Raw genomic sequence first — 23004 nt, forward strand, 5'->3', positions numbered from 1 at the left:
TTCGGGCAATGACCCTTCTTCATATTGCATAGAAAGGCCAGAGAGATTGAGTGAACAATAAGAATTGGAAACTGCACTTCACAGCGATTACCGTGTTTCAAAAGTTATTAGGTAACCATTCATATGAACCTTATGGCGGGACCCCGGGGTCCCATAAGTCCCCGGTTCTCGCATAAACATTATATTATAATGTAAACATTATATTATATATAATATATAAACATATTATATAATGTAAACATATTATATATGATATTATAATGTAAACATTATATTATAATGTAAACATAAACTTTGCTCTTTTTCACCAATGGGTTTGAAGGATGGTGGCAAGTGTTGTCTTGTTAAACTATGCCTTTAAAACTGAAAACTACGTACCTACAGTAGCTCTATTTAAATACACTATCTAAAAAATAATTTACTCCCCTCTGTCAATCATCGTGTTTCTCAGTGTGGATTTGTGAACACACTTGTTAAACAATACATAAAATAGTACACGTTTTCAATGCGCTGTTCATATTGTAAAATGCGTTTATACCAATGTGACTCTACAGCAGTTGCACAGCCGCACTTTTATATAATTCAGGTCAAAGCCAGATAAACAGTGGAGGATAAACATCCCATGAAGGCGGGGCAATTGTTGTGCAATCATTTCAGGTCAAATTTACAGGTGCGTTTTATTCATGCCACACAGGTAGAGAGTTGAGAGTGAAACCTGGCCCACTGGCATCGTGAATCATGGATCATGAGTCACCCGGACTTCTTGTTTGATTATGGTTGCTATACAAGCCATCAAATCTACACCACGAAGAGAGTTGATGAACAAGTAGGAGAGTGTGTAACTGGATTACATTCATGTGCACAGGCGTTTCACATGTGAATATAAAATAAATAAGGTCGATTCAAACGCCACTCTTTAGGATTTGGCACACTCAATAACATTTTAATTGATAAATTAAGATCAACAAACCATAATCAAATGGGTCATGCATCGATGTACCAATTGTGGTTACGGACTGCTTAAGAAGAAAATTATGAATGCAGATTCGAATCGAGTTTAAACATGAATCTACACCATTTAAATATATTTTAAACAACCCGTTGCAAACATGACAGTAATTAAAAAGGTAGCACTGTACATCAGAACAATTTGAAAGCCGTTAGAGATTTGAAACTGTCCAAAAAGAAAGGGGGAAAATACATTTATTTTTACATAATACAGGTTTTTTGGGTAAGATCGCGTAAATATAAAAATATGTCGGTAAACCCACCACCACCCGACACAGCCAATTAGTAAGGTTTGTCACTTAAACAGAACATGCCAATTCGTTACTAGTACAGCACACCGGTTGTGTGTTAGAGAGCAAAGCCACAACATTAACAATCTGAGTACGACGTTTCGCCAGTAATTACAACCAGCATCATCAGGAGGCAGCCAGATTTGTGGATTTTTAAATGTAGATTTATTTAAATCTATATTTAAAACATATAGAGAAACTGGAACATTATTATTACAGAATTTGGTGGGACATATGTCGAAAAGAGAATGACTCCAGCTTAGCCTGCAAGAACTAAGAGACACAGTGTGGCCATGTGGCCTTAATGAGAGAGACTGACTCCAGCTTAGCTTGCAAGAACTAAGAGACACAGTGTGGCCATGTGGCCTTAATGAGACTGACTGCAGCTTAGCTTGCAAAAACTAAGAGACACAGTGTGGCCATATGCCCTTATTGAGAGAGACTGACTCCAGCTTAGCTTGCAAGAACTAAGAGACACAGTGTGGCCATGTGGCCTTAATGAAAGAGACTTGACTCCAGCTTAGCTTGCAAGAACTAAAAGACACAGTGTGGCCATGTGGCCTTAATGAGAGAGACTGACTCCAGCTTGGCTTGCAAGAACTAAGAGACACAGTGTGGCCATGTGGCCTTAATGAGACTCACTCCAGCTTAGCTTGCAAGAACTAAGAGACACAGTGTGGTCATGTGGCCTTAATGAGAGAGACTCACTCCAGCTTAGCTTGCAAGAAATAAGAGACACAGTGTGGCCATGTGGCTTAATGAGAGAGACTGACTCCAGCTTAGCTTGCAAGAACTAAGAGACACACTGTGGCCATGTGGCCTTAATGAGAGAGACTCACTCCAGCTAGCTTGCAAGAACTAAGAGACACAGTGTAGCCATGTGGCCTTAATGAGAGAGACTGACTCCAGCTTAGCTTGCAAGAACTAAGAGACACTGTGTGGCCATGTGGCCTTAATGAGAGAGACTGACTCCAGCTTAGCTTGCAAGAACTAAGAGACACAGTGTGGCCATGTGGCCTTAATGAGACTCACTCCAGCTTAACTTGCAAGAACTAAGGGACACAGTGTTGCCATGTGGCCTTAATGAGAGAGACTTACTCCAGCTTAGCTTGCAAGAACTAAGAGACACAGTGTGGCCATGTGGCCTTAATGAGAGAGACTGACTCCAGCTTAGCTTGCAAGAACTAAGAGACACAGTGTGGCCATGTGGCCTTAATGAGAGAGACCGGCAGAACAAAGTTGACGTTGGAATGAAGACAAATGGACGAGGAAGGACACGGACTGCGTTTCACGCATCGCCGAGTGCGTCTCGAAACCTTACCACGCCTACATATATTAAAGGACATCGATTAAAGTGGTCCCATTAGATTTACAATTAGTCTGCATCTTTAGTACACATTTAATGCCTAGGAATATAAAACATGTTGTAAGAGAATACAGGTCGTTTAAACAAATATTGCTTACTACAACCAAAGCTCTTTGAAGAGTCGTAATTTAAAATCAAATGGCAGAGCAAAAGATTTTAATTAATTTCACTGTTCAAGAAAGTAGTCCGCTCAGAAAGCGCGTTGTGACGGAGCGCGTTCCGCGTTGTGCGAGAAGCGTTCCCTAAAGTAAAGAAAACGCGTTGTAGTGAAAACGCGTTATCGTGTGAACACGCGGGACAGACCCAGGTGTTGTGGGTTAACTCCCCGAGATAAACTTTCTTCCAACTTTGTGTTTTATACGCCTTGTGCTCCGCCAATTGTTGTTGTGAGCGTCGCTCCTCTGCCCTCTGTTGTTCATGGAGGGAGACTGCACCCCAGTGCCCAGTATCATCCTCCGCGAGCCTCTTCAAAATGCTGATCTTGACACCGCTGGAAGCAGTCATCGGCTTTGACCTCACCCCACAACAGTGCAATTTTAACAGCTCAACATCAAAACACAATGATGGGTCGCTTGCACCAATCGCACAACATCCCAGCATTGACTCTCAGCTGTTAAATTTTGATTTAAAGCTTTCGTGACTGCAGAGATTCATATTCTTGGTTCTTTCAAATTTTCTTGTTGTGGTTTTCACACCTGATGATGATTGCTTGTGTTGCAGTCAAAAGGTCGTGAGAATTTTATTGTTTTATATTTGTATTATTTTATTGTTTCCCTTCGACGTGACTTTCCCAAAAGAACCAAGAATATGAATCTTAGCTGTTTCTTGGTGTAGAGGGGGTCACGTGTGTCACCATAATTGCCCTTATCCTACAACTCGTGCTGCGTAATATTTTCCTTGCCATATTACCTGTGATACACATAATGAGGACAACCGGTAAGTCAAATGAAACCAGAGGTGGGAAACCTGTTCTTTATGATATTATTAATAAGCAATTTGAACACGACTTTTAGAAACACCGATGCAGCTATACACGTGCTAGATTGTCTAGAAATTCGGTTGATACTAATAGGGTTTATTTGCCAGTATTGTACATTATTTAAATTACTTTTGTTTGGGCGGCAGGGTGGTGCAGTGGTCACGCCCATGCATGACATCTTCTGAAGGACTGCCTGGCTTCGCTTTCCTCATTCTGGTCCCTTTCTCTGTATGGGTTTACTCCCATGGCAAAACAACAACAACATACAATGTAACTGGTACTAGCCAAACATCCAAATTACTCCTGCGAAAAGTTGGCAGGCCCCTCCTGAAAAAAGAGTCTTGAGACTCAGTGAGGCTTTCCCAGGGAAACAAGCCTACTAACAACATTGTTTCACTGCATGTGATAAATAAAGATTTTCAGTATTAAATCTCAGTGGCTGTTTACATTGAAACATCAAGTTACGTTCAAGTGATAATTGTAACTGGCACACAGAATTCCTTCACTTTGGCGCGAGGAACTACAGACGAGGGAAGGCGGCAGTCAAATGGTGAGCAGCTGGCAACAAATCCCCCCCCACCACTCCTGCCCATGCTCTGTGGTCCTCTTTATATAAATATGTTATCGGCCAATTAATGAGTTTCGATTTAAAGCTTTCGTGACTGCAAGGATTCATCTTCTTTGGTTCTCTCGGTAAAGTCACGTAGAATGAGAATGAAATAATAAATTGATCAAATAAAATAACACAATAATATTCTCACGACGTTTCGGCCACAACACAAGCGGTCTTCATCAGGTGAAGGGGACGAGACTGTCTGGAGGACAGCGCTGGAGTGAGAAAGCCATGCTGAGATCACGACCTTTAAGCTGTGTGAGAAGAAACAAAGCGCCTTGACAAAGGAATTAGCATATAATTTAGCATTGAAATGGCTGAGTGATTAGCTTGTGGTTTTACCCAATGCAGTCATTTCTGAGTACTTGTTTAGATTTGCACATTTTGATTCTGATGCCGGCACACATGTCCTCCTCATTCATTAATAACAACACGGGATTTTTTTTACATTATTTGTGAAGCATATAGAAATGCAGTTTTGGATAATACACCCGCAATATTAACTAGGGCGACTCCTGGGATCGAATCGCGAACCTCTGAAACAAGCGACAAATGCACAACCACTCGGGAAAGAAGATTTATGTAAGGAGCGGTACAGTAAAATAGGCCTCAGCCTTCAATACGATATATATTAACATGATGTACTTACACGAGCAGTTACTTCAGTGCTCTTGTCACAGCACTGCACCCACAAAACTGAAGTCGTGTTGGAAGTCTGTCTCAGACTGCATGACAAAAGGATACAGCACATTCACTTGACAGGGAGACAGGTGTGAAACTTGTGTGCCTGAGCAACTGAGGATAGCTCAGCATTGTGGCCGTGTAAGGCAAATGCAGGGGAGGGGGAATATTGGTAAAAGGCTGATGCAGTGTCACTCTCAGGTGTGAACACAGCGACACGTACGTTGTGGCTGTGTGTCAGCAATTCCAGAACGCATTTAATTCAGAAAGTAAACCCCCTCAAGGGCAACAACAATACATACTTGAGGCAATCTTGATTTGAAGCTTTCGCGACTGCAGGAATCCAGACTCTTTGGTTCTTTCGGTAAAGTCACGTAAAATCGAGGAGGCCGCTTTCCTACCTTACAGTAACACGCTAATTTCTCACGTTAACATCACTAGCCCTGGCCACTTCTTTATGACCCATGGGCCACACACATTTCAAACCATTTAAAACAGTCTGCCTCAGCAGCACACCAAGGCTTTCCCACCTGATGACGGACGCTTGTGTTGCGCCCGAAACGTCGAGATATATTTTATTTTATACCTACGTGACTTTACCGAAAGAACCAAAGAGTATAACTTGAGGCATCCAATAATAATAATACAATTCGCAGTCAACAAGCGACGCAATGCATACACACGTACACACACACACACGCTCGTACACGCAGGCACGGCACGTACGGAAATGCCCAGAGGTATGCTGGTGATACGGATGCCCAGATCGTGAATATCCGGAGCCCCGTATCGTTCCATGAGATGCTTCAGCAAGTCCGGCACCTTGAATCGTGCCATCACTCCTTTGCCTCGGGAGCTGCGGCTCTTGGCCACGAAGGTCCTAAACTCTGCCGCAAACAACAACAACAACACGAGCGGGTCACGCAGAGCGCATGCTAGGGGAGCAACGACGACGCATTGATTCGGACGTGATCATTCATCCTGAAGATCGCGATATGCACACCGGTTCGCGTGCGTAAGAATTTATGTTTTAGATTTGTATACGTTGCGTGTCATTGTTTCACATTGTCCAACACCCACCCACTCCAGTCACTAGAGCCGGCTGTGTTCACGTTTTAAAACAAGGCGTTGAATCTAGAATTTATTCACGAGCCCTCAATCGCGATAATCGATTGATTCGCGACATGGGTGGCTGGGGTGGCGCGTATCGCTTCTGTTTATGTCTGCAAGGAATCACTTGCTGAGCCTTCGTATCATTTCAAATACCAAATAAATTCATGCATCAGTAGCACTGGGACCTTGAAAAAGGAAAATAATCCGATAAGCGATGTTTCGGGCAATGATCCTTCTTCATATTGCATAGAAAGGTCAGAGAGATTGAGTGAACAATAAGAATTGGAAACTGCACTTCACAGCGATTACCGTGTTTCAAAAGTTATTAGGTAACCATTCATATGAACCTTATGGCGGCTCGCGCATAAACATTATATTATAATGTAAACATTATATTATATATATTATATAATATAATATTTATGTTATATGTCATATATAATGTAAACATTATATTATATATTATATATAATGTAACCATATTATATATAAACATTATATTATACATAATGTAAACATTATATTACATATAAACATTATATTACATATATTATATATAAACATTATATTATATATAATGTAAACATTACATTATATATTATATAATGTAAATATTATATTATATATAATGTAAACATATTATAATGTAAACATAAACTTTGCTCTTTTTCACCAATGGGTTTGAAGGATGGTGGCAAGTGTTGTCTTGTTAAACTATGCCTTTAAAACTGAAAACTACTTACCTACAGTAGCTCTATTTAAATACACTATCGAAAACATAATTTACTCCCCTCTGTCAATCATCGTGTTTCTCAGTGTGGATTTGTGAACACACTTGTTAAACGATACATAAAATAGTACGCGTTTTCAATGCACTGTTCATATTGTAAAATGCGTTTATTCCAATGTGACTCTACAGCAGTTGCAGAGCCGCACTTTTATATAATTCAGGTCAAAGCCAGATAAACAGTGGAGGATAAACATCGCATGAAGGCGGGGCAATTGTTGTGCAATCATTTCAGGTCAAATTTACAGGTGCGTTTTATTCATGCCACACAGGTAGAGAGTTGAGAGTGAAACCTGGCCCACTGGCATCGTGAATCATGGATCATGAGTCACCCGGACTTGTTGTGTTTGTTTATGGTTGCTATACAAGCCATCAAATCTACACCACGAAGAGAGTTGATGAACAAGTAGGAGAGTGTGTAACTGGATTACATTCATGTGCACAGGCGTTTCAGATGTGAATATAAAATAAGGTCGACTCAAACGCCACTCTTTAGGATTTGGCACACTCAATAACATTTTAATTGATAATGATAAATTAAGATCAACAAACCATAATCAAATGGGTCATGCATCGATGTACCAATTGTGGTTACGGACTGCTTAAGAAGAAAATGATGAATGCAGATTCGAATCGAGTTTAAACATGAATCTACACCATTTAAATATATTTTAAACAACCCGTTGCAAACATGACAGTAATTTGAAATGAAGCACTGTACATCAGAACAATTTGAAAGACGTTAGAGATTTGAAACTGTCCAAAAAGAAAGGAGGAAAATAAATGTATTTTTACATAATACAAGTTTTTTAGGTAAGATCACGTAAATATAAAAATGTCGGTAAACCCACCACCACCCGACGCAGCCAATTAGTAAGGTTTGTCACTTAAACAGAACATGCCAATTCGTTACTAGTACAGCACACCGGTTGTGTGTTAGAGAGCAAAGCCACAACATTAACAATCTGAGTACGACGTTTCGCCAGTAATTACAACCAGCGTCATCAGGAGGCAGCCAGATTTGTGGATTTTTAAATGTAGATTTATTTAAATCTAAATTTTAAAACATATAGAGAAACTGGAACATTATTATTACAGAATTTGGTGGGACACATGTCGAAAAGAGAATGACTCCAGCTTAGCTTGCAAGAACTAAGAGACACAGTGTGGCCATGTGGCCTTAATGAGAGAGACTGACTCCAGCTTAGCTTGCAAGAACTAAGAGACACTGTGTGGCCATGTGGCCTTAATGAGAGAGACTGACTCCACCTTAGCTTGCAAGAACTAAGAGACACAGTGTGGCCATGTGGCCTTAATGAGAGAGACTGACTCCAGCTTAGCTTGCAAGAACTAAGAGACAGTGTGGCCATGTGGCCTTAATGAGAGAGACTGACTCCAGCTTAGCTTGCAAGAACTAAGAGACACACTGTGGCCATGTGGCCTTAATGAGAGACACTAACTCCAGCTTAGCTTGCAAGAACTAAGAGACACAGTGTGGCCATGTGGCCTTAATGAGAGAGACTGACTCCAGCTTAGCTTGCAAGAACTAAGAGACACAGTGTGGCCATGTGGCCTTAATGAGAGACACTAACTCCAGCTTAGCTTGCAAGAACTAAGAGACACAGTGTGGCCATGTGGCCTTAATGAGAGACACTAACTCCAGCTTAACTTGCAAGAACTAAGAGACACAGTGTGGCCATGTGGCCTTAATGAGAGAGACTGACTCCAGCTTAGCTTGCAAGAACTAAGAGACACAGTGTGACCATGTGGCCTTAATGAGAGACTGACTCCAGCTTAGCTTGCAAGAACTAAGAGACGCTGTGTGGCCATGTGGCCTTAATGAGAGAGACTGACTCAAGCTTAGCTTGCAAGAACTAAGAGACACAGTGTGGCCATGTGGCCTTAATGAGAGAGACTCACTCCAGCTTAGCTTGCAAGAACTAAGAGACACAGTGTGGCCATGTGGCCTTAATGAGAGAGACTGACTCAAGCTTATCTTGCAAGAACTAAGAGACACAGTGTGGCCATGTGGCCTTAATGAGAGAGACCGGCAGAACAAAGGTTGACGTTGGAATGAAGACAAATGGACGAGGAAGGACACGGACTGCGTTTCACGCATCGCCGAGTGCGTCTCGAAACCTTACCACGCCTACATATATTAACGGACATCGATTAAAGTGGTCCCATTAGATTTACAATTAGTCTGAATCTTTAGAACACATTTAATGCCTAGGAATATAAAACATGTTGTAAGAGAATACAGGTTGTTTAAACAAATTCAAATATTGCTTACTACAACCAAAGCTCATTGAAGAGTCGTAATTTAAAATGAAATTGGCAGAGCAAAAGATTTTAATTAATTTCACTGCTTCCATTATAACATTAACGAACCTGTGGTGGGCCCATTGCTTGCATATTAAACACTCAACACGAGTCATTGTTATTGACTTCTTGACGTTTCAGTGGCACATATCGCACAATATATACACAATTTTGCCATCTTCTTTGGTTCTTTCGGTAAAGTCACGTAGAATAAGATAAAATAATAAATTGATAAAATAAAATAACAATATTCTCACGACGTTTCGGCCACAACACAAGTGGCCTTCATCAGACAGTCTCGTCCCCTTCACCTGATGAAGGCCGCTTGTGTTGTGGCCGAAACGTCGTGAGAATATTATTGTGTTATTTTATTTTATCAATTTATTATTTTATTCTCATTCTACGTGACTTTACCGAAAGAACCAAAGAAGATGAATCCTTGCAGTCACGAAATCTTTAAATCTAAATTTTGCCATCGTCTGTTTAGCAAGATATCGTCGCCAGAACATTTATCTTAAGTGCATTATTCCTGACCAAATGTTAACGATTAACAAAAGCACAATAATTAAGGTTGCGCATAAAAACCTCACACGAGGCGAAAAAGCCCTCAAGGGCCCATACACTACAATCGCGTTTAAACACATAAACTGTACGTATATATCAATGCACACATTGTGTAGCAGCATGATTATTATTAAACTCACCTTTAATAACGAGGCACATAAACACGAGTAAAAGTGTCAATATTAATGTGCCACTGTACACGACGTGACGTAACTGAGGCCCCCCCCCCCCCCACGGTGAACGGTGACGCAACGCGTACAGTGCCCGCGTCACGGATTGGCGCCTCGCGTGCACAGAGCGAGGCAGCAGCAGCAGAGCCAGAGGGGGGGCGGCGTTGCCTAGGCGACGTCGGCACCCTCACGATCGACTCCACGGACAAGCTGTGTGTCACGTGGTGACGCCCACACCACCAACACCACCCGCCCCTTACTGGACGTCTGTGAACAAGAGCTTCATAGCGCTTCGGATTTCTCCAGGGTCGATACAGCGTGCGCGGCACCTGTACGCGGCGAGTCCTCGTTTAACGCGGTAGATGCGTTCCTGAAAAGTGCCGCGTTAAGCGGAAACTATTTTCCTCCCGTAAATAATAATAATGTCCACGCACGGTAAGATGGGGGTCCAAATAACTTGAGGGGACGCCGCCGCGTTACCGTCTCATCTCGCTCAACCGCGCAGCTCAAGAAAGTCGTCCGCTCAGAAAGCGCGTTGTGACGGAGAAAACGCGTTGTAGTGAAAACGCGTTATCGTGTGAACACGCGGGACAGACCCAGGTGTTGTGGGTTAACTCCCCGAGATAAACTTTCTTCCAAATTTGCGTTTCATACGCCCGGCGCTCCGCCAATAATTGTTGTGAGCGTCGCTCCTCTGCCCTCTGTTGTTCATGGAGGGAGACTGCACCCCAGTGCCCAGTATCATCCTCCGCGAGCCTCTTCAAAATGCTGATCTTGACACCGCTGGAAGCAGTCATCGGCCTTGACCTCACCTCACAACAGTGCAATTTTAACAGCTCAACATCAAAACACAATGATGGGTCGCTTGCACCAATCGCACAACATCCCAGCATTGACTCTCAGCTGTTAAATTTTGATTTAAAGCTTTAGTGACTGCAGAGATTCATATTCTTGGTTCTTTCAAATTTTCTTGTTGTGGTTTTCACACCTGATGATGATTGCTTGTGTTGCAGTCAAAAGGTCGTGAGAATTTTATTGTTTTATATTTGTATTATTTTATTGTTTCCCTTCGAGGTGACTTTCCCGAAAGAACCAAGAATATGAATCTTAGCTGTTTCTTATGTAGAGGGGGTCACGTGTGTCACCATAATTGCCCTAATCCTACAACTCGTGCTGCGTAATATTTTCCTTTCCATATTACCTGTGACACATAATGAGGACAACCGGTAATCCAAATGAAACCAGAGGTGGGAAATCTGTTCTTTATATTATTAATTTCAGGCAATGTGAACACGACTTTTAGAAACACCGATGCAGCTATACACGTGCCATATTGGCCAGAAATTCAGTTGATACTAATAGGGTTTATTTGCCAGTATTGTACATTATTTAAATTACTTTTGTTTGGGCGGCAGGGTGGTGCAGTGGTCACGCCCGTGCATGACATCTTCTGAAGGACTGCCTGGCTTCGCTTTCCTCATTCTGGTCCCTTTCTCTGCATGGGTTTACTCCCATGGCAAAACAACAACAACATACAATGTAACTGGTACTAGCCAAACATCCAAATTACTCCTGCGAAAAGTTGGCAGGCCCCTCCTGAAAAAGAGTCTTGAGACTCAGTGAGGCTTTCCCAGGGAAACAAGCCTACTAACAACATTGTTTCACTGCATGTGAAAAATAAAGATTTTCAGGATTAAATCTCAGTGGCTGTTTACATTGAAACATCAAGTTACATTCAAGTGATAATTGTAACTGGCACACAGAATTCCTTCACTTTGGCGCGAGGAACTACAGACGAGGGAAGGCGGCAGTCAAATGGTGAGCAGCTGGCAACAAATCCCCCCCCCACCACTCCTGCCCATGCTCTGTGGTCCTCTTTATATAAAGATGTTATCGGACAATTAATGAGAGTTTGTACTCTTTGGTTGTTTAGGTAAAGTCGCGTAGGTAGAACAAATAATAATGGATCACGACGTTTCGATCGCCACACAAGCAATCGATGATTATTTTTTATTAGTTTTTTCTACTTACGTGACTTTACCGAAAGAACCAAAGAGTAAGGATTCCTGCAGTCACGACAGCTTCAAATCAAGATTAATGAGTGTTTACATGTGGGAGGAAATCGGAGCATCTGGAGAAATCCAAGCAAATAAGGGGCCAACGCTCTATCACAAATCTACACATGGAACAGGCGGAGTCCACATCTCTACCTCCTTGACGACCAAGGGGTGGGAGTTGTCGCAACATTGTTGTGATCCACCAACCCTCACCTCCACGTAGTCGTGGTTTACAGGCATACATAGCCACCACAACCATCCGGCTAAAGTAGCTGTAATGCACATCTAAAATTCTACAAAAGTTGATGGGGTAAAGGTCGTAGGTCAATTGGTTTGATTTCTATGCGCATTAACCAGTCTCTAACGTATGCACATTTAGATTCGCATTCGGCCGCCAATGGAACAGGTGGTGTCCAAAAGCAAAGTGGATGTACTGATTATATCTTCATTGCGGGACTCATCCAGCAGTGGATTGACATGGGCTTCAGGTATCCACGTGTGGACGGGCAATGAACACTGGGGCCACCTGGCGGTAAATGTTTGCCGGTGCACATTGGGACCGGCTCACACGTCACTGGCCCCAGGCAGCCCCCAGCCACTGGCGTGCAACACAGCGAAGGGAATCTCCCACCAATGAGAACCACGCACAACCCAGGGTGCAGTCCTATAACTTGGACTTGCAAACACAACAAAACCCATAGCCGCCAACCCACACGGTTTACCCGTATTCTGTTGGGGGAAAGTGAGTTGTCAGGTCCATACGGCAGACGGCCGTTTCAATACGGGCAACATTTTTGTTAAGTTTATTTGTGTGTTTCTCCCTTGTCATGGGACTTATAAGGGGCACGGGGTGACCAACAAGGTCTGAATTGTTCTGTAATAAGGTAGGCACTGATGAGGGGTTGACAGCGATGCAAACCCCACACAATACAAAACGCCAAGCGGCCAGCAACAATAAAAAATAATAATACATAACTGTCCAATGAGTAATTAGATAATTAAGATCAAAGAAACGCGTTCCTTAAATTGATCAAGTTTATTGTTGCAAGAGTTTGGGAAAACAGGAAGACCGGGTGTGGATTCCAGAGTGGAGCAGTGCAAACTGATAAAGCTGAAAAGAAGAGTGAGGTGACCTGCATAGTGGTGAGCGGGTGGGTGAGTAAATGGGTGAGTGTTTGAGTAAAAGAGTTGAGGAGTGTGTGATAGGGTGATTGAGTCAGTGATCAGATGCGTGAGTGACTGGATGAGTGGGTGACTGGATGAGTGGGTGACTGGATGAGTGGGTGAGAGGATGCGTAGGTGATAGGATGATTGTGTGGTTGACTGGATGAGTGGGTGACTGAATGAGTGGGTGAGTGGATGAGTGCGTGATTGAATGGGTGACTGGATGAGTGGGTGACTGGATGAGTGGGTGACTGGATGAATGGGTGACTGGATGAGTGGGTGACTGGATGAATGGGTGACTGAATGAGTGGGTGATTGGATGAGTGAGTGATAGGATGATTTACTGAGTGACTAGCTGAGTGTGTGATTGAATTAGTGACGAGATGAGTGTGTGATAGGGTGATTGAGTGAGTGGGTGACTGGATGATAGGGTGATTGCGTGGGCGACTGGATGCGTGGGTGACTGGATGAGTGTGTGATAGGGTGATTGAGTTAGTGACTGGATGAGTGGGTGACCGAGTTGTTTAGTTGAGTGCGTTCTTGTGAACTGCAGTGAGGCGCGGTGGTTGAACGCGGAGTGGATGAGACGAAGCGGTCAAAGTGTCTGGTAGACCGAGTCCCTTAAGGTGGGTGGAGGGGGGAATCAACGAGGGGAAGTTCACTGCAACATTCACCACGGTGGTGCTAGTAGTCGCAGCGAAAAAAAGTGATACAGGGCTGACTGAATGAAGGTTGAGGCGAGGATGCAAGGTGGTGTAGAGGAGGCGAAGAGGAGGGTAGAGGAGGTGAGGTGGTGAGGAGGCGTAGAGGAGGGTGCCCCGCTCTTGGCGTTGATCTTGGTGAACACGTGTCCGCGCCCCGTCTCGTAGCTCTGCCCGGTGCTGATGCAGCCTCCACCGGCCGCAGTGCCCAGCGGCCTCGCCGAGTCCGTGCCCAGCTCCGCTCTGAGCAAGCTCTCCATTGCACGCTGTCTGCTCGCAGCGACAAACACAACGTTAAACTCCCCCCCCCCCCCCCCCGTTCCGTGTGGCCTCTAACACAGGGGTCCTCAACCCCCGGGTTGCAAGAGCACTTGCTTCAAGTACATATAAACCCACTTTTTTGTGTAGATATGTAGATGACACTTTGGTTGTCTGGCGACATGGTAAGGATACACTTAATGAATGAATGTCTAAATCATCTCAATTCACAAAAACCGGCCATCCAGTTCACCATGGAAATGGAGGTGAATAACACACTCCCTTTCCTGGATATTTTGCTCGGACGAGGCCTAAATGGTAAAGTAACACACACAGCGTTTACTGAAAGGGAACACATACTGATGCCTATCTGAATGCAGATTGGCATCATCACCCCGCACAGAAATCCTTTCTCAACAAGATGCTCATACATCTGGCTAAAACAGTGTCAGATGGTCAAAGTCTGAGGAGAGAGATTAAACATGTCAAAGAAACGTTACGATTGAATGTCTACAAAAATGCTCAAATTAACAGAGCAGTGAATGCTAAACCAAGATCAAACAGCAATACTGCTGAATCAGGTTATTAAACAATTAAAATACCATATATCGTGGGAGAAACTGACAAATTAGCTAGTAGTCGCAGCTAAAAAAAAAAAAAGTGATACATTAATGACAGGGCTGAATGAATGAAGGTTGAGGCAAGGATGCAGGGTTGTGTAGAGGAGGCGAAGAGGAGGGTAGAGGAGGTGAGGTGGTGAGGTGTTGAGGTGGCGTGGTGAGGAGGTGAGGTGGCGTGGTGAGGAGGTGAGGTGGCGTGGTGAGGAGGTGAGGTGGCGTGGTGAGGAGGTGAGGTGGCGTGGTGAGGTGGCGTGGTGAGGTGGCGTGGTGAGGAGGCGTAGAGGAGGCGAGGAGAAGGGTAGAGGAGGTGAGGTGGTGAGGAGGCGTAGAGGAGGCGTAGAGGAGGGTGCCCCGCTCTTGGCGTTGATCTTGGTGAACACGTGTCCGCGCCCCGTCTCGTAGCTCTGCCCGGTGCTGATGCAGCCTCCACCGGCCGAAGCGCCCAGCGTCCTCGCCGAGTCCGTGAACAGCTCCGCTCTGAGCAAGCTCTCCATTGCGCGCTATCTGCTCGCAGCAACAGACACAACGATAAACTCCCCCCCCCCCCCCCCGGTCCCGTGTGGCCTCTAAATACTTATTTCCTTAGGAGAGGTGATTTATCGGACGAGGCCTAAATGGTAAAATAACACACACAGCGTTTACCAAAAGGGAACGCATACTGATGCCTATCTGAATGCAGATTCGCATCATCACCCCGTACAGAAAACCTCTCTCATCAAGATGCTCATACATCTGGCTAAAACAGTGTCAGATGGTGAATGTCTGGGGAGAGAGATTGAACATGTCAAAGAAACGCTACGATTGAATGTCTACAATAATGCTCAAATTAACAGCAATGAATGCTAAACCAAGATCGAACAGCAATACTGCTGAATCAGGTTATTAAACAATTAAAATACCATATATCGTGGGAGTAATTGAGAAATTAGCTCGAGTTTTGGAAAAGCAAAAAGCTAAACATCTAAGTAAGATTTGGCATGGTACACAAAATTCAAAATATAGTATCTTGTACTTAAGATGAATTGCCTAAGTTGTCAACGGATGGTGTGTATCGGATTAATGGCTTATGTGGCAGATGTTATATTGGACAGATGAGACGTAACATTAGCGTAAGACTAAAAGAACACCAAATAAATATTAAACACTCTCAAACATAACTGTTGGAAGTTGCAGAACATGTTTGCCAACAAGGACACCTAATGTATTTTGATAACGATGAAGTGGTGTAAAACTCATTATTACTGGCCAAGACTAATTCGAGAATCCATTGAAACTGAGAAAATTTGTATTATTTTAACCTCTCTGACAGCTACAGGCTTAGTGCGGCCTGGAAGCGTATTATTAAGTTATTGTGATTGTAAGATGAGGAGATGAAGGCAGAAGAAGAAGACGTTAGGCGATGTGGTGATGCGGTCGAACGTGGTGGCCCGAGGAGCGGAAGGAGAGATGGCGCGGGACGGGGCGGTGTGGAGAAGGTGGCAAGGACGGTGGACCCCACGTGAGTGGAACAAACGCGTGGAGGAAGAAGACATCTCTCATTTATCATTACTTATAGAGGAAACATACTAATTAAATGATTACTAATCAATTATATAATTTCAATAATCCCCCTCCCCGCCTCTGATTTCTGCACCTGATGGGTTCAGTGATGACATCGCCTTTCTCTATTTAAGACCGGAAGCAGGGGGATGGCTTCACTATTCTGGCAAATCGCCCGATGATGCTGGATGTAATTACCAGTGAAACGTCGTACTCATCTTGTGGATTTACTCTCCAAAACACCGGTGGGCTGAAGTAGTAACTAAGTGGAGTTTTGTTTACGTGACAAATTCCTTACTAATTGGCTGTGTCAGGTAGTGTAGGGTTATGACACATTTATATTTACACGATCTAACCCAAAAACCTTTGTTATGAAATTAGGACAATTTATTAAATATATTGTATACCAGAAAATACAGCAATTGACTAAAAATATACGGCAATAGATGTAACCTCGCAGCAGTGAACGTAACGAAATTTCATCATGGAAATGTCCGCTGCACAAAACCTTGCATTCATCGCCCCACACGTGGTACCTCAGCCTCAGGATGAAATAAATCATCAGGGAGTTCTCCGTGAGCATCGTGCGCGCTCCAAATCCAGAGTTGAGCCGTGGTCTCGGCACCCAGCCAGCCGCCTTCTCTTCTTGGGGCAGTCGGAGTCCAGCGCGCTATCGAAGGGCACGTGGTGAACGCTCAGGACGTGTCTCTTGAGCTTCGACTTCTGCGTCGCTCCGTACGAGCAGTCACTGCACGGGAAGGGCTTTTCCTCTGGAACACAAGACATCCACCGTTGAGCACACGCACGTGCTAATACATAATTTATTTATCACCATGCAGTGGATGCCATAGCATTACTATGTATATGGGACGTTTTATCAATCACGGTTGCTGACCACAGGCCCAAAGGCCCAAAATGCCAAATGGCCAGCAACAAATACCTCCGATTAGCACGGTTGGCTACGTATGGTACGAAAGAAGTTCAACATACGTACAAATAGTAGAAAAGCAAGATACTGATTTCCTGAAAAATATCACGCGACATCAGAAGTGTTTGCTGGAAGAAGTTTGGTAACTGGATAAGACCATCAATGAGAAGCCAGTTTAATCATGGCTCGGTGACTGAAACCCAGAGTTTCACGGTTTAACCCAACATCCGAGCAGCACCACATCAGATCTCTAGACTCCTCAGCGCAGACATACAGATATGGTCAACATATGCGTACATTAACTAATTTGTGAAATTATGAATTACATCCAAATGAAATGTAGTGTGTGCATTACTAGGACGTACCTAAAGGTGCCAGGTTGGGTTCATCCACCTTGGGGATGCTCTGCTCCACGCAGCCTCCTGCTTCCGTGCAGTCCATCCTCTTGATGTCCGAATTCTGGCTGTTGCTACTGCTGCAATTGGTGACGCTGGTGGTGGTCTTTTTTCTTTTAATGGACTTAGGTCTACTTCGCTTTTCCTTCTTCTTCTGCTGCAAGGCCATCAACACTTTCATGCTCGTAATAGGATCGAGAGCAGCGTATGGTTTATTCTCACTGACTGGTGAAGCAGTTTGTTGATGTGGAACTAGGCCAAAGCATTCAAGAAAATTGGATTTCATGTCATTTATCTTAACGCCGCTATCTTTTGTCGAAGTGTAATCATGTTCAGGCTTCGGTCTGTACAAGAACTGTGGGTGAAGACTTTCATGAGTTTTCAGGATTTCAATAGGACTTAAAAATCCGCAGACTGAGCACATCTCATAGGGCGACGGTGGATTCAACACCGCATTGGCAAAACTGCTGTTATTCACCAAGCCTGGTGCACCCTTGATCATATAATCCTTTTCGTGGCTCTTCAAATGCCTTTTGAATTTTCCTGGCTGATCAAACCTTTGTCCACATATGCCGCACCATTGCTCATGGGTCTCCTTATGCGTTCTTACGTGGGCTTCTAGGCACCATGCCAGCTGGAATTTTTTCCCACAGACGTCACAAGAGATTAGTTTTTTAGCTCTCGTAACTCTACCGGATTGAGGTAGGGTTGAGACGGGTGCTGGTGAAGTGCCATCGCTGGTAAAGGCAATTCTCCCAGCACCACCATGACTCGCCGCCGAATTGCTCTCACACATCTGAAACAAAAGACAAAGGTCACGCGCATGACACCCGTGTCACGAGTGTACTCACAAAGGCATACTTAAGGTGACATAAGATTCATATATACTGCAACTAATTATACCAGAACTCCACAATATTGCAGTTCCTATCATGTACGATTTTACCCTCTTATCCACCCAAGTAATATTTTGTTTCTAAACAACATGACTAACTACCTCCAATTTCCTAATGTTACCCACCCAATAGGCCTTTCTGTATATACGCACTAACAATATAATGATGGCACCACACGTTCACTCCACTATTCACAACACTCGCAATCTCCATATAAGATTGTAATATAATTTCTGTACGAGGGCCCGTCAAAAAGTTTTGAGAATGGACACTTTTTTACAAAAAACTACGTAAAATAGTCTTCATTAAAAGTACAGTATAGTACTATTAATGGCACTTATAAGTGAACGTCATTATCTCTCATGCTAAAATTACAATGTTAACTAGTTACCCAGGAAAGCTTCATTGAGTCTAAGTACTGCATTTTCAGAAAGGTCCCATTGCATTGAGATGTTTGTGTGAGTGGAACCCAGAGAGACCCCACCTTGCATATTGGGAAATAACACAACTCCACACAGATGGATTCAACCCACAAGCTCAAAGCATTCCCTGTTCAACAAAGTACTCAGTGTAATGTTTAATATAATTTATTTGGTGATATATAGTATCGTAATTGTATAGTGAATCTACAGCAGTGTGGTATACAGTAGGTTTGGTAAAATAATACATAGTGTAATATTACAAGTCTAATATTATTATAATCTAACGTATAGGGTAGTGTATAGTAACTCAGTGTATAATTCAATGTTGTGGTCTGTCTATGCCAGTTTATAATAAAAAATATTATTTGGAGGCATATTATAATATTTTTTGCGACATAGAAGTGTAATGTATAATAACTTATTGTTAGTAGCTCAGCTTAGTGGAGAATATATTGAGTACATTGATTATATTGATGTAGTTTATATTTAGTTCTTTCACATCGGTTTATTGTATGATAGTTGGGTAGTTGCAGTTCTTTAGCATCAATATACTAAATGCCTCTGTTGATATGTAAACTCTGACTTTAACATAGCTACTTCCGTGACCAGTTACATGCTAATTCCTCACATTAACATCATGCTAATCTCCCAGTTACATGCTAATTTCTGACTTTAACATCCTGCTAATCTATCACATTAACACAGCTACTTCAATGCTAAATTATTCTGTTGATATGTAAACTCTTTTGGCAAGGTGCTCTGCTCCTCCCACCCAGCTTAAAATACGCTGCCAAGCTTAGCAGTGTTCATTGGAGCGCTGTCTTTCCGACAGTTCTGTTTCTTCACCTGAGGACGGCTGCTTGTGTTGTGGCCGAAACGTCGTGAGAATTAAATTTTATTATGTTTTATTTTATTATTTCCCTTCTACGTGACTTTACCGAAAGAACCAAGAAGATGAATCTCTGCAGTCACGAAAGCTTTAAATCGAAATTTATTCAAATCAAGTTGTTTTCTTTTTACCACAGTACTTTATGGAATCCTCAAGAATAAATGCATTTTTAGAAGTATTAAACTACACTTGAAGATGTGTGAGAATGTAATTCTGCAGATGCAAGCACAGGCAAACTCGTATCTGCATATACAAGTTTCTGGGCCTCCTCACTTCACCAAACCCGCATTGACCGGCATGGTGAAGTATGGTTAAACAACTCCCACGAACGGCATGGTGTGGGGGAGGCCTCTATCAAAACGCTGGATCGACAAAGGGCTGATACATGTCACGACATTGTACGTTAAGATCGTTCTCTCGTCAGCACAAGCCGTCTATGTGGACAATAGAGGGCACGACACACGTGTACACGATGGTTGTGTGCGTATATTCAGCGTGTGTATCACGTCATAATTATACAAGGTCGCGATTATGCTCAAAACGAACCAAATATATAACATCACGAATAACTTTGGAGGTCTCCAGAGCCTGAACAACATTTGAAGTAGACACTGACCCTTGTCACGAGTTCTTATGAACTATAAACTAAACTATAAACTATTTCTATTTAACCAGGTAAGGCCCACTGAGCTATATAACTCTTATCAGAAGCGACCTGGACACAAATGATAGCTCAACGAAAGTGGCTTATCATGTGGACATTTATAGCAGTCAAGTACTCTAAACTCACGTTTCTAAATGTGGAGGGGAAAACCGAAGGACCAGGAGAAGAATCTACGCGACCACAGGGGAAAAAAAACAAATACAGAGCAGGCGTCAGGGTCTCGATGGAACCTCCACGCTGCTGTAGGCCTAGCGAGGTAGTTAACATCTCGACACCGCGGCGCCCCTTATTAAAAGCTTAGCCATGTCTAGCAAGGTTATTGACTCATTTCACTCGACTCACGGCACCACAAGTAATGTATTAAACAAATAAAACAATAATAAAGTAGAGAGGCGCTACTTACATTTAACAATGTTGTTGTTAACTTTAAAAGGAGCGCGCTTCCCTCTGGCTTGCAGTCCGGCGTTCGCGGTCTCCACTTCCTAGATAAGCCACGCCCGTCGCGGCTATGCCCCGCCCACTGTCGTGCAAGCCACGCCCCCGCGGATCGGGCCAAGCTCATCCCACGGTGAAAGCCCCACATCCTCAATCGGAATCTTTATTTACAGACAGTCCTCGACTTACGAACGCCCAAATTACAAACAGCCGCCCTTCAGAACCAACTGGCATGAAATATAAATTATTTTATATCGCCTGAAAACGCGAACTCGCGCTTGTGAGTGAGTGCGCGTGCGTGAGTGTGAGCAGGGGCACAGGTGGTGCATCAGCCAGTAATCTCAGTCATCTCAGTCAGTCGACCCGTGACACCACCTGGGTCTGCCCCGTGACCTGCCAGCGGGCGTTCGACACTTCACGTGGCCTCAAGGTGCACATGGCCTGGCACAAGCGTCGTGGTGACGTCACCGCCACTTAGTGGCGAATGGCGGTTGTTGTTGTTGTTGTGAGACAGTGAGAGAGTGTGAGGTCGACTCAGCCTCAGATGAGTTCCTGGTGCGGTGTGGAGTGAACATCGCTACTGGGGGAGACAAAGGCGACCGTGGAGGAGAATCCTCCAGGTGCTCACTGATACACTCACCAACTTTACCTCACCAATTACACCTCACCCACCTCACCACCCCAATTACCCCTCACCAACCTCACCTCACCAATTACACCTCACCAATCACACCACACTCTCCTCACTCACCAAACACCAACTCCACTAACCGCACAAATGGCACTCATCACACCTACTACACTCATCTCACCCACTACATTCACCACACCACCCACTACATTCACCAAACCAACCACTACATTCACCACACCAACCACTACATTCACCACACCACCCACTACATTCACCACACCAACCACACAGTTACCACACCACCCACTACATTCACCACACCAACCACTACATTCACCACACCAACTACTACATTCACCACACCAACCACTACATTCACCACACCAACCACACAGTCACCATACCAACCACTACATTCACCACACCAACCACTACATTCACCACACCAACCACTACATTCACCACACCAACCACACAGTCACCACACCAACCACTACATTCACCACACCAACCACTATATTCACCACACCAACCACTACATTCACCACACCAACCAATACATTCACCACACCAACCATTACATTCACCACACCAACCACACAGTCACCAGACTGACTGCACCCATCTCATCCACAGCACCAACCTCACTCATCTCACCAATCAAAACTCATCTCAACGACCGCAATTCACCACCTTCCATGCTGCCATCTACGTCAGTGGCCAGCAGATGGCAGCATCTACAGGCCACATTCTTGGCCAGTCGATGGCAGCATGGAACGGAGGTTACCGAGCAATCTATAAACGTACGATATTTATTTTGGCTCTCTACGAGGCGTGGTATCTCAGGTAGGTCTGGTTACTCACACGTACATATTATTTGGTGAGGAATTGGCAAGACATCTCAAGCAGAATCCTAAAAATTAGAGACTCAACAAGGCATCTGTGGATGAAGTCAGGCCCGTGTCTGTCTGCTCGATTATTTCATATCTGTCAACCCCTTATCAGGGCCGAGCTTATCACAGACCAATTCAGACTTTATTGGTCACCCCGTGTCCTTATAAATCTCAACGTAGTGAAAACGCGTTATCGTGTGAACACGCTGGACAGACCCAGGTGTTGTGGGTTAACTCCCTGAGATAAACTTTCTTCCAACTTTGTCTTTTATACGCCCGGCGCACCGCCAATAATTGTTGTGAGCGTCGCTCCTCTGCCCTCTGTTGTTCATGGAGGGAGACTGCACCCCAGTGCCCAGTATCATCCTCCGCGAGCCTCTTCAAAATGATGATCTTGACACCGCTGGAAGCAGTCATCGGCCTTGACCTCACCTCACAACAGTGCAATTTTAACAGCTCAACATCAAAACACAATGATGGGTCGCTTGCACCAATCGCACAACATCCCAGCATTGACTCTCAGCTGTTACTTGTGTAGAGGGGGTCACGTGTGTCACCATAATTGCCCTAATCCTACAACTCGTGCTGCGTAATATTTTCCTTGCCATATTACCTG

This window comes from Petromyzon marinus, chromosome 37 (assembly GCF_048934315.1).
Source record: "Petromyzon marinus isolate PM22_M1 ecotype Great Lakes invasive population chromosome 37, UKy_Petmar_22M1.pri1.0, whole genome shotgun sequence".
In the NCBI taxonomy this organism is placed as follows: Eukaryota; Metazoa; Chordata; class Hyperoartia; order Petromyzontiformes; family Petromyzontidae; genus Petromyzon; species Petromyzon marinus.